The sequence below is a fragment of the Maylandia zebra genome, linkage group LG15, assembly GCF_041146795.1.
Source record: "Maylandia zebra isolate NMK-2024a linkage group LG15, Mzebra_GT3a, whole genome shotgun sequence".
Classification (NCBI taxonomy): domain Eukaryota; kingdom Metazoa; phylum Chordata; class Actinopteri; order Cichliformes; family Cichlidae; genus Maylandia; species Maylandia zebra.
Genome location: NC_135181.1, coordinates 24,078,888 through 24,092,213, shown reverse-complemented (window position 1 = coordinate 24,092,213; position 13,326 = coordinate 24,078,888). Strand labels below are relative to the sequence as shown.

Below are 13,326 nucleotides of genomic sequence, written 5' to 3'. Positions count from 1 at the left end.
AGCAGATACGACATCTCATGAGGAGGTTCGAACCCTGTACCCTGACCCTCCTGCTGACGCACAAAGTCTGGACATCCAGCAGCAGGCCCTTCTACGTGAACAACAGCACAACAGTTTCTATTTCTTTTAATATTAGAAGTCAGTTATTCATTAATGAATACAAATGGTGACTGAAGTTATTTAGACAGGACATTAAACAATAAACTTCCAATAAATGATGAACAATGTGTGACTGAATGTGTTCAGTGAAAGACTTTGAAAATATCGCAGCATAAAACCAGTGTAAAAGTACTCAGACTACTTTTGGGGGTATTTATTTGATGATGCAACCAGAAAATGTGCAGGTTGTGAGTTTAACATTTTCAACACTGGAGAAGAAGTACATGTACACAGACTAGCTAATGACAAACATTTTTTTTTAAATTAACCTTTATTTAAACAGGTTGTTCATTTTTCTGAGCTTATCTGGTGTCCAGTTTCGGTGGCAGTAGCATAAGCAGAGAAGACCCAGACCTTACTCTCCCGAGCCAGCTCCTCCATTATTTGGGGGACACTGAGGCATTCTCTGCTGAGTGCTGTGATCTCCCCAACATGTCCTGGGTGTGTCCTGTCTGTCCTGGTGGGACATGCCTGGAACATCTCACCCAGGAGGCGTTCAAGAGGCACCCTTGTCAGATGCCTGAACCTCCTCAACTGGCTCGTTTAGATGTAGAGGAGTAGCAGTTAACTCGGAATGAGACAGACAGCACCTACTGCTGGGGTGGGCCTACAGGAGGGAGAGCTCATGTCGTCTCTTCAGGACACATCACTGGACCCCAAGAAGCTCTCCCCGGAGCTCCCTTTGGCTGCTGGGGTCGGCATACGTTCAACTTTAAAATCACTCTTGGTTCTTGGCTAGCTTTGTGTTAGCATCCTTTGTGTACTGATGCTTGCAAGAAGCTAAAGTTGCTTTGGCAGAATTTTCTTTCTCATATATGCACACATAAGGAGAGAGATGTTTTATAAGCTTTAGTCATCACCGTGCACTTTTCCTGATTCACACAAAATACAGCAATCTGGCACCTTCCCACAGGGTCTTGCACGAGTATTAAACATGTTCATTTGTGCTTTGGACTGTCACCAGATTTCTTCTAGAAGTTTCTTGCCAGTCAGCAACTATCTTGGCAACACCACTTGAGTTTGTGTGTTGCATGCTAACATCCTTATCATATGTGTAATAATACTAAAGCTTCATCTTATGCACACACAAAAAACAAATATGGCTCCTTCGTGCAGGGTTTTCTGGTATGTTCATTTATGCTTCCCAATTAAAAAAAAAAAAGAAAAAAAAAAAAGACAAAGCAAAGTTCTTGCTTCTCAGCCACTGCGGCCACATCCTCACCGTTTTTTAGGCAGTTATATAAACATACTGTGAGTGAGTCATAAGCTTAAATACAATAGTTGAAGGAACAAAAACTTAATGTTTAAAAATACCAGTCAAATCTGATTAAAGTAAATAAATAATAAGTATACAATGTAGTTTTAAGACTTCTCAATGTTTCGTAACATTAATGTTCTATGAACTCGTGAGTCCAGAAATCTGAATGTCATGAAAAGTATTTATTATTCGTGTATTATTATTTTACAATACAAGGTTGTTTTTTTCCTGATACTTCATGCAAACCACATTTCTCCAGGCCTGTCCTAATCAGCTTACTCAGTATCACTAGATCCAATGCTGCTCCTCCAGCAGAGCACACAAAAGTAGGAGAGACCAGAGATGCCATGGCTTAGTTAGGAGACTGTTTGCTTCAAGGCCACTAGAGGGTGCTGCCATAAAACTACAATAAATGAATTGACCTTTTGACCTGCTCACACTCTTTTATGCAAAACCCTGTTGATGTTACACACACAAAGAGATTCTAGGTCTCACCAACCATGGGCAAAAAGATGACAGTCAATAAAATTCTAAAATTTTATTTATAAACACAATGAATAGTAGTTAAAAGTCCAGTGTCCCATTTAGGTACAAAGTAAAAACACACAGTCCAAGGCCAGAGCCAGCTATGCCACAAAGCCAGTTGCACTCCACACGTTGTTCACTTCAACAGGGGTAGCAATTGTCCTCTGAGACCCACCACCCTGTAAGTAGAAAGCCTGCACAGAGCGACAAAATAAGACAATTCACTATATAATTCACAGCCCATCCATCCCAAACATATCAGATCATTAGAGGTTTTGTCACATTACATACCTGCACTGAGAGACAAAATAACACAGCAGTGTTTGTAATGTGGGCTATAAGTAGACTAGCATATCAGTGCAATCAATTACACCTGCCTCCAATTAGTCCAGCCCTTTTACAGTCATTGACTGGGTGAGAAAACACGAGCAAATCAACCCAAGAGACAAGCAGGAAGACTCTCTGAAGGCTCCTGTGGCTGCACAGGCAGTCTTACAATTACGAGGTTGGAGAGTTGTTGTTTCAAAATGTTCACACTGATTTCACATGCTCATTAACTCACAACCAGCTGACCATATATATTTCTGCTGCTGAGCTGCTTTTTGATGGAGATTTTCTGAATTTATTTTGCTACCATAAGAGCAGACTCCATGCTGAAAGCATGTGCACTGTCACTTGCAATGAGTGGCACTAATGACGCTAAATTTAATTACAGGTCATGGACAGCCTTCATAAATGCTCATATTACTCACCCACACTGAATTCCAGCACAGGTTCATCTGGGTCCTGACTATTTCCTGCAAAGTAACACAAACGTCATCAGAACATTAAGTCAGAGAAACAACATTTGGAGCTTTTGTACATGATAAATTATACTGCAGTAGTAAAACAAAGTCAAGCAGCAGTACATTTATTAAAATCACCTTCAGCTGTAATATTTAAACTGATTTAGTGTCAATTTAGATTATGTTTAGATTAAAATGAAACTAGTACCCTTGTAATGTCTTTTTAAATTAGAGGTAAATATTTGTATATTTTTTACATAATATAATTATATTTACTGGATTTTCTCTCTATTGTAGTTTAGTATTATAGTTATTACTTGTTTTTTATTGACTTGTCTTGTTTTTACAATGATTTGCTCTGAATGCAGCCTTTAAAGAAAAGACTATCTGTTCAGTAACTATCCATCAGACTGGGTCCATGTTACCAGCCAAATGGGTAATAATTAAAGTAAGTTTTGAATTACGTATATTTGGGTGTTTAGGTGACACTTTTGCAAAAAAAAAAAAATAATAATTAGGTTTAAAAGAACTAAACATGTATGTATTTAAAAACAATAAGTGTGTTAGAATTACTACAGCAACAGCTTGTAGCTCACTGTACTATTTTTGAGCACAACTTTGGTGCTTTTGCCTCATTTTTAAATCAGTGATCCCAGTAGCACAGTCTAAGCAGAGACCTCAGTGCTTGGCAAACAATCAATAGAATCAATATAATTATTAAAAAGAAACAAAATAAATGCCAACCATATAAAAAAAAACATAAACTTAAGGAAAAAACTAAACTTGATTTTGTGTCTTTAGGCTATTGTTAACAGCAAGCATGAGGTTAGTGCATATGTATTATTATTGGAAAGATTACTGCAAAGAAAAAAAGGTTGAACCAGGAGGGGGCGATATTGCTCTTCTTACCATGAGTTACATGCAGGCTATTACTTACCATGTCACTCACATTTATTTCACAAAACAGCTGAACCCACTTAATTCGATTTAATTGTATTTATGCAGAGCTGAATCACAACAACAGTCTCCTCGAGGTGGTATAGATTGTAAGGTAGAAAGTCTACAATTAAAAAGAAAAAACCTCAATACAGTGGGAAGGAACAACTCACTTTTAACAGGAAGCACCCTCTGGCAGAACCACGGTCAGGGAGGGGCAGCCCGCTGCGACCCTTTGGGGATGAGGAGACGAAAAAGGGGACAAAAGACACACTGTGGACGAGAGCCAGAGATGAACAAGAACTAATTATTGAATGCAGAGAGGTGTATAAACACATGGTGGGAATCCCCCAGCAGGGTAGTCCCAGGGTAACTAAGGGAGGATTCATGGTCACCTGATTCAGCCCTATGCGTTGGCAAAAAGGTAACTTTGAAACTTAATCTTAAAAGTAGAGATAGTGTCCGTCTCCTGCATTCAAACTGGGAGCTGGTTCCACAGAAGGATGATCCCCTTCTACTTCTAAATATCCTAAAAACCACAAGGAAGCCCACAGTCTGAGAGCAAACTATCAAACTACGAGGTCTTTAAAATAAGATGATTATTCAAGACCTCATGTGTGATGGGAAGGATTCTGAATTTGATGCTGGACCCACAAATCATAAAAGAGAAACACTAACTCACACACACCAGAAAGTGCCAAGAATTATAATTATATGTAATTTAGTTTTGCGTTCCTTTATAATGCTTTCAACTATACAAATAAGACACTTCATGGGGGCGCCTGAGCCTTGTAGACACAACAAATACTGAACAAACCTCATGCGCCCTGTTGTTGACAAAACGATAAAAATGAATGTGTACTTCTGTCTTATTTAGGTCATTTTTGTAGTTTTTGTAGACAGACTACTGTAATTTCTCAATAAAATGTCGCTTATTATCGCTCACTCTCAAGAACAAAAACGTGAGTAATTTCCCAGTAGCTCACCATATTTGGGATCTTCTAACATCCACACTTCATGTTTAAACGGTGGTGCGGAGGCGGTGTACCGTCGCAGGCCGGATGTAGCATTCAGCGCGGTGTGCCTTTTTTTCAGTTGCTAAGCAACAGATTTGTCCCGCCCCTTTCGTTATGACGGGGCGGGCCAGTCCTTTGACTGGTGACGTTACAAAGAAACGTCAGGTGACGTTACAAAGAAACGTCAGGTGACGTTACAAAGAAACCTTAAACCGACCTTATATATAGACCTGGCTGTTCAGTTGAAACGCATTCACACAGCGGGACAGCAGCGCTTTAAACGTTCAAACACGGAGTTTAACACAAAACAACATTTTAGACATAAAAAACAAAAAAGTGAAATGGCAAGCTCGAACTGTAACACAATGACAAATGATGAAACAGTTCAGACCAATGGGGATAATTCTACAGTACATGCTTTGGTATCCCTCTTGAATAACTTGTTCAGTAGTTTTTCAATCAAGCAGTGGGGAGAGCTTATCTCAGGCTATCCGGATTGCTTCACTGCTAAGCGGCTTGTAGGTTTTGTAGAGGACGTAATGGACCTGTGTGCACAGTCAGTAGCAGTATCACCACTGAGGTCTTCCCAGAACTCCCCTGTACATGAAAACTGTTCTGTCCACACCACTACTGGCAAAACGGTTTTGTCACGTGTGAAATTTTTGGACGATTCTGCTGAGCAGGAGTTTGATACAGCACAGAATATAGATGCTAACAGCCAAGAAACAGCTAACACAGAAGAAAGCTGTCAAAATGCTGACCAACACAGTGCTGCAAAAGCAGAAAACAATCCAATTCCAGATCCCCAGCAGCAGAAATCCTGTGTTGAACATGAAGCCAGCATCCCACCGTTAACAAACGTAAGTCAAACGGAGTCATATAAAAAGATACAGCATCACAGATCTTCTGTAGACTGTGAGCCACCTGAAAAAACAGACTTTGAAAGATGGTTAGAGACATTAATTCAGGCTGTGCTTTCAAAGCTTGGTAAACTTTTAAAGTGCCCTCATTCTCACCAAAAACGTTTGTTGGATCTACTCTTGGACAAATTCAAGGGGATGGATTTGCATTTAGACGGAAAAGTGCAGAATTATTTTGACTGCATTGCTAATGCGATTTTCACTGATATTTGTGACAAATTACATAAATTGTCACTAATATCATTGAAAATGGGGAGGAGTGGGGAGGAGGATTCAATGAATTTAATGGAACAACCAATATTTAATATCATAACTACTTCAGTATTCCAAGAACACCTGTTGGCAGTAACAGTTACTGATAGACTGGAATCATATGAAAAGAAAGAAAGATGCAGATTTTCAGTGGAAATCTTTGTGGAAGGACTGATTTCCCAGGTTTCAAAAAAATCAGGCACAGTCTTCAGCATTGAAAGTGCTGAAGCTATCTCCAACCGGCTTACCATGAAAATCTGGACTGAAATCAGGGCCAGATACGACAAAATCCCACCAGAGAAGTTCAAGAAACTCAGCGAGAGGGTTTTCAAATCCCTCTGTAAAAGATGGAAGCATGCATCTTTGGTGACATTCTGGCAATTAAACTTCCAAGATCTTGATGAAGATATTGTTAAAACTTTCAAAAGAAAGATATTCACAGAACCAAGTTGCATATCTAAGTGCTTCTCATCGGTGCGGGCATTTTTTGGGAGGTGTAAGGGAAGAAACAAAGTTTCCACTTTATAGTGACATCGTGATATCAACAGCAAAATATTTTCTAAAACTCACTGGACACTTTAAATGAGCTAGTTTTACATTTAGATCAGATCAAGTCATTTTTGAAATCCCCAGGAATGGTCGCGGCAGATGGCCACCCCGCCCTGAGCCTGGTTCTGTCGAAGGTTTCTTCCTCTTAAAAGGGAGTTTTTCCTTCCCACTGTCGCCTCGTGCTTGCTCAGAGGGGTTTGTTCTTTTGGGGTTTTCTTTTTAATACTGTAAGTTGTTACCTTACAGTGTGAAGCACCTTGAAAACACCATTGTTTCCTTTGGTGCTATACAGATTGAAGTGACTTGCACTGATAACATAACTAAGCTGGGACTTTAATTTAACATCAATAAAATTATAAAAATATTACATCTTGATTTCTGCTTGTTTTCATTGTCTGTGACTTAATGAATACAAATGTGTAATTTAACAGATTCTTTCTTTATGTTAGTCTGACCGGTGATTCCACGTTGGCCTTAGGTGTTGGCGCGGATACGCTGCAGCCCCTGAGCCATTAATGGCCCAGCACACTACAGTAAAAACAAAACAACAGCCATCTGTCCAACTAGGAAAGGAAAATAATAAACTGCCTCCTTGGAGGCAACCTGACTCAAAACAGTTGCAGTCCAACTCAGACTGACTGCAATCACTCTCAGGCAGATTGATGAAGATCTGCAAATAACTGTTGTCTAATTTATAAACGCAGACAGATTGCCAACACGTCTGTTCACAATAGAGGACTGTACTTACATGGTTGCAAACTGGTTGTTATCTTGCTTATATGAAAACATTACTTTGGAGCAATGAAACTCAAACACATTCATTTTTAAAATGCTTCAAAATGAAATTTTGAAGCATTTGGCTTTATGCTTTGAAAGTGCCGTTGTGAGTGGGAGTGTGAAATCCTTACTTGATGTGTTCCCTTTGCCTTTACTGTTTTCAGTTTTATCAGTTTTCAGTTTTATTTGTCATATGCAAGTTAGCACAGGGTCAACATTGCAATGAAATGTGTTTGACGAGCAGCAGTCACTCAGCAGCATGGTACAGTAGAAGAAAATATAATAAAATAAAATAAAAAATAGAAAAATAGTAAAGAGCAAAATATTTGAAAGACGTGGTAAAAGAGAAAAGATGACTAATATATATATATATATATATATATGTATCTATAAATATATGTACACTAGTGATTAAATAAGAAAATCTTGAAAAGAAATATGACGGGAGGTCAGATGGGATATTGCACAGGAATGAGCAGCAGAAAATTACAGTATTACTCAGACTTTTAATAGTCATATTGTCAGTTTTGGCCGACGGTCATGGGTCACTTCCACTAAAATAGCACGAGACTGGAGTAAAATGTACTTTATTAATGAGAACACATGGTGATACAGCAAAGAATCCAACCCTTCTGAAAAGCAAATGGCTTCCTGTTATACTCTACCTGATTCAGGTGAGCATCTGGAATAGACCAAGTCTGGGGGTCAGCAAACCAAAGGGAAACAAAACCCTCCCCATAAGAAAACCACTACAATATAACCAACACCATTGATCGTGGAATAATCTTCCACACTGCACCTAACGTGACAAACTGAAAGCAGTCATTGGGTGGGAAACCTTGAGGAGAACACTTTTGACCTTAGAGAAGAGCTCTGCATAGAAAAGGATCAGGTTTGAACTTAGTTTGTGCAGCTGTACCTTTAACTAAGGCAAGTTCCTGCATCAACTCGTCCTGTTGTCTTTTTGAACTGTGCTTCACTATTCACTACAGATGAATGCACTGTAAACACCTGCGTGTGAGTCACTTTGGTCACTTTGACAGTTGCACTGGTAATAATAATTTTCCCTTTGTGTCCTCAGAGAGAACAGTGATGTTGGTGTGGAGGAGGAGGAGCAGTTGTCCTGCTGTGCTTTGGGTCAAGATGTCTCAGAGGATTCAGTCGCTACCAGTTGTGGCATCTCTGTCCAAAGTAAGAGTCGGTATCCGTGTGCTGATGAACACATTTTTGAAAACTTGACTTCTTGTTTTGTAGGTGCATGAAAAAGATTTCATTCGATTTTTTATGGTATAGGTTTTTTTCCTGTTTTACTTTGAATGTTGTTTCCTTTCATGTCTCACGTTAGTTTTACTTCCTGCTTTGTGATTGTCTTAATTATTTTTCACCTGGTTTGCTAAAGTTCAGCTGTCATGTTCCCCACCTGCTCACAATATCAGGCAATCCTCAATATATACTACTCAAAACAATCAGAGGAACACACTGAAAACATAATGGCTCTCGCGCGGAGAAAAACATGCTGGAGATCAATACTGATGCAAACTGGGTGATGTGTTAGAAACGAAAGGATTCAATTGTTTGTTGGAAATAAATGATCAAAATACTGGATACTGGCTGAATCCAAATACAAACAGAAAATCAGAGTAAAAAACGCTGCAGCAGGCTTTTCCATTTGGCTCTGATTTCATAGCAGCAGCTCAAAATGAAATAGTTTGTATGGCTGCGTGTGCTGCTGGGCCAAAAGTTTAGCTGGTCATTTGTAGATTTTTAGATGAAATAAAAAACAAAAAAAAACACTCAACAAAAGATCATCTAAAGAAGAGCAGAGTTCATGTACACACTTTATTAAGCAGCTACTGTACAACAAGAACAGAATCATGTAAATGGCCAAACAACAGCAACAGTAATCCCAGGGTGTAGCACAGCAGGCAAAGAGACGCAGTAGCACAGAGAGAGTAAAGGATCACATGGAGAACAAATGGAGCGCGCTCACGAGCCCTCTCTTCGTACAGAGCCAGAAACGTCTGACCCACAGAGCTCACTAAGACGACAATAACTCGTTTTTCCCACACAGATTACATATAACATCACACTGAATGAAATTACATGTAGCAGATTACATGAACTATATAAGATGAGGATTCGCGTATTAAGCATATTCAGAACTATTTCCTTCCATTATTTTCTTGGGTTAACAGTTTTTGTTGCTTTTCTGCTATCGCTTAAATTTTATTCATATAGCACCAAGTCACAACAGCCACCTTAAGGCACTTTATAGTGTTAGGTAAAGCCTCAGTAATAAAGCCTCAGACAACTCCCTACGAGCAACGACTTGGAGACATTAAGAAAGAAAAACTCTCTCTTTGTACAGTCGAACACTGAGACGGAACCAGGTTCAGTGACGGGCCGCCATCCACCACGACTGGTTGGAATGAGGGGAGGAGGGCAGGATAAAACCTGCAGGCTGAGAGCAAAGTGCTCCATCTATCTGATATGATACTGTGAGGCCTCTCAGATAAGATGGGGCTGTTTTATTATGGCCCTTTTTATGTGAGAAGCATTTTGAATTCAGCTCTGGATTTAACAGGGAGCCAATGATGTGAAGCCAGTATGAGGGGGATTTTCCCTCCTCTTAAAATGTCTCATTAGGAACATTTTTAACAGTTGCTTCTTGTCTCTGCTGTGACAAAAAAGGGTTCTGATTATGAATCAAAATGTTTTAAATAAGTCACACACTGGTTATAACTTAATGCCGAAAATGTCATGTTACACGATTTACTATTTTCTGAAGCTTATTTACAATTTACAATGCTTAACACCATTCCCATCCCTCCCGTCAAAAGATAAAAGTCTGTTTTTCATGCAGTTTCACACACTAAAGACATTTCATTCTTTTTGGTTTCTTGTTGTCAATCAGCAGATGCGAGTCTGGAAGAGGTTTTAGAAGAATATAAGATCAGTCTGAGGAGGAGGTTTGAAAGTGTGACTGAAGAAACTGATAATACAGGAAGTGGAACCCTCCCGAACAGGATCTACACTGAGCTCTACATCACAGAGGGACAGAATGAAGACGTTCATAACCAACATGAGGTGATGCAGCTGGAGACAGCTTCCAAGATGGAGGCTCTTGATGACATTACAGTCAGGTGTCACGACACCTTTAAAGCCTTACCTGACCAACAGAGACCCATCAGAGTGGTTCTGACCAACAGCGTCGCTGATCAGAGACGAGCAGTACAGTCTTCTGGAGCTGCTCCATGTTTTCCATCCAACATTACAGAAGGTCACAGCAGAGAAGCTCGCTGTCTGTAAACTTTTGTTCATCTTTGACGGCCTGGATGAAAGCAGACTTGGATCATTGGATTTCACCAACGGGAAGCTGCTGTCTGATGTCACAGAGAAGTCATCAGTCAGCCAGCTGCTGACAAACCTCATCCAGGGGAATCTGCTTCCCTCGGCTCTCGTCTGGATAACTCCCCGACCTGCAGCAGCCAATCAGATCCCTCCTAGACGTGTTGACAGGGTAACAGAAGTACGAGGCTTCACTGATGCCCAGAAGGAGGAGTACTTCAGGAGGAGATTCAGTGATGAAGAGCTGTCCAGAATCATCTCCCACATGAAGACATCCAGGAGCCTCCACATCATGTGTAGAATCCCAGTCTTCTGCTGGATCACTGCTACAGTTCTGGAGCACATGTTGACTACAGAGCAGAGAGGAGAGCTGCCCAAGACCCTGACTGACATGTACTCACACTTCTTGTTGGTTCAGATGAAGAAGGGGAACAAACATGTGGGGGGACATGAAACAAGTGAGATGGCTGAAAGGAAATTTCTTCTGAATCTGGGGAGGCTGGCATTTAAACATCTGGAAAAAGGAAACACCTTCTTCTACCAAGAAGACCTAGATCAGTGTGGTCTGGATGCTACAGAGGCCTTGTTGCACACAGAAGTTTATACGGAGCTCTTTAAACAGTGTTTGTTAATCTTGAAGGTGGCTTTTATTTGTGATTCAGGTCTCAATGTCTCTTTGTGTATACTTATATGCAGAAGTAACACAAAAGAAGAAGTGGGAGCTGGCCTGACACCAGTAACTGACTTCCAGTGAAAGCTTTGGCTAATAATATTTTTTAGCGAACATTTTTCTTGTAAAACAAAGGGGGGCCTAGCAAAAAAGGTTTGGGAACCACTGCTCTACAAGGTTGGCGAAATAAAAAAAAATGTATTAACATTTTTTTATTTGGACTTTTATTAGTCCAAATTTTTTTATTTGGACTAAAAAAAATGTTCGAAGTGGACTAGGTGCTAATTTTCAGATGTCAGGTCTACATCTAGAATCAAAATGAGCACATACATAAACAACCAAAGTGAAGCATTAAGACAAAACATAGCAACGTCAAACAGCGTCCACACATTTTGCCACAAATACATGCAAAACAACTAAATTGGGCCACAAAAGTGATGTAAATTGACCAAACTAAGACACAAATCAGACAAAAACAGATGCAGGATGATCACAAACAGACACGTCGGCTACAAACTGATGCAAAATGACTAAAATCACACGTGTAACACTTTCTACATATTTGACAACAGAAGAAAAACACAAACAAACTTGGAATGCATTTTTAATTTGGATTTTTTTTATTTCATGCCGAATTAGATATTTTAAAAATCAAGCCAAAGTCTCCTCCCTGTTTGTACTGTAAGGTCAAAGCCCTACTGTACTACAGAGAACCCCAACAATCAAATGATCCCCCTCTGAGCAAGCGCGAGGCGACTGTGGGGAAGAAAAACTCCCTTTAACAGGAAGAAACTTCCAACGGAACCGGGCTCAGAAGGGACGGCCATCCGCTGCGACCGGTTGGGGGGATGGAAATCAAAAGGAGACGAGATGGCGTGAACTACAGTTCTAAAATTTGGATTTGAGGGCTGATCCCAAAATTTTATGGTGATGTTTTTAAAAAAAGGATTTGGTGCTAAAAGTCTGCTTCAAGATTTTAAAAGAAGCAGGGCAGTGGGAAAAGCCAAAATGGTCATTTTAATGATCTCTGGCTTTAGTGAACCACCTGAAGGGTTTTAGCAATGTTTTTCCCACCGCAGAAAAAAACCTGGATATTTTGGACGTCTTTGGGGGACCCGGGATGACTCCGAGAGTGATTTTTAGATGTCTAATCAGAGCCTCATCAAAAGATGAATCATTTGCCATCAAAGCCTTTAAGACATTGTCTGGGGAGCCAAACTCCTTGATGAGGCGTTTGGCTATTTTCTTGATGAACTTTGTCTTGTCATTTGTCAGACTTGTGGCAGACGCTGTGCTGCTGAGTTCAGGCTGCATTAGATTGCTCAGACGGTTGATGACCGTGTCTATTTCTTTTGTAGTAGTTGCGATCCGAGCAGCAAACTTTTGGGTCTCAGGTTTAGATTTATAGATGACTCTCATGATAAGGAGCAACGCAAGGTCATTGGAAATTTTCTCAACATCAGAAGATGAACCTGACACAGAATCCATCTCTGATATTTTGGAGGAATCTTTGAGAGAGTGTTTCAGGCTCAAGGCTCCAGATGATTTATCTGGAGAAATGCTCCCAGGTTGTGGCATTTGAGGTGACTTGTCAGATGCCACAGAGCATTTATCTGGAGAAATGCTCCCAGGTTGTGGCGTTCGAGGTGACTTGTCAGATGCCACAGAGCATTTATCTGGAGAAATGCTCCCAGGTTTTGGTGTTGGAAGTGATGCACCAGATTCTTTTCCTCTGCCATCTGAATCAGGGCTTTTTTCCTGTGTTGTGGTCTGTGTTCTTTTAATAAAGTTGTGGATGTCTTCCAGGGCCCCAGAAATCTTGTCCATTTGAATCATTTGATCTTTCTCTTCATTGCAGAAGAGTAAAAGCTTCTGCAAAAACCTTTCTACTGTGTCATCTATGAGGACATAGAGGACTTCAGCAGAAATGCGACGCTTTGAGCCCTGTACTGATTTCGGAGTCCTGGAGATGACCGTGTCTGAGAGGGACCTACCCATTAGAGGTATGGGGATTTGATAGCCTCGATCCACCGTAAGTAGATCAAACAGGTTTGCCACTAAGTCCTCCGTAAAATTCCTGATATGCCCACTATTTTTAAAGTCCCCCAAGGTCTTATCGATGAGGAAGAGT

General features: G+C 40.3%; 1 long non-coding RNA gene across 1 annotated transcript; it reads right to left on the bottom strand.

The window, feature by feature from the left end:
• Positions 1 to 1,940: 1,940 nt before the first annotated feature.
• Positions 1,941 to 5,127, bottom strand: LOC143412691 (uncharacterized). The gene is made up of 4 exons (XR_013093220.1): positions 4,650 to 5,127; positions 3,837 to 3,936; positions 2,695 to 2,739; positions 1,941 to 2,136 (listed from the first exon to the last, which is right to left on the bottom strand). It is a non-coding gene; the product is annotated as an uncharacterized LOC143412691 (long non-coding RNA).
• Positions 5,128 to 13,326: the final 8,199 nt, after the last annotated feature.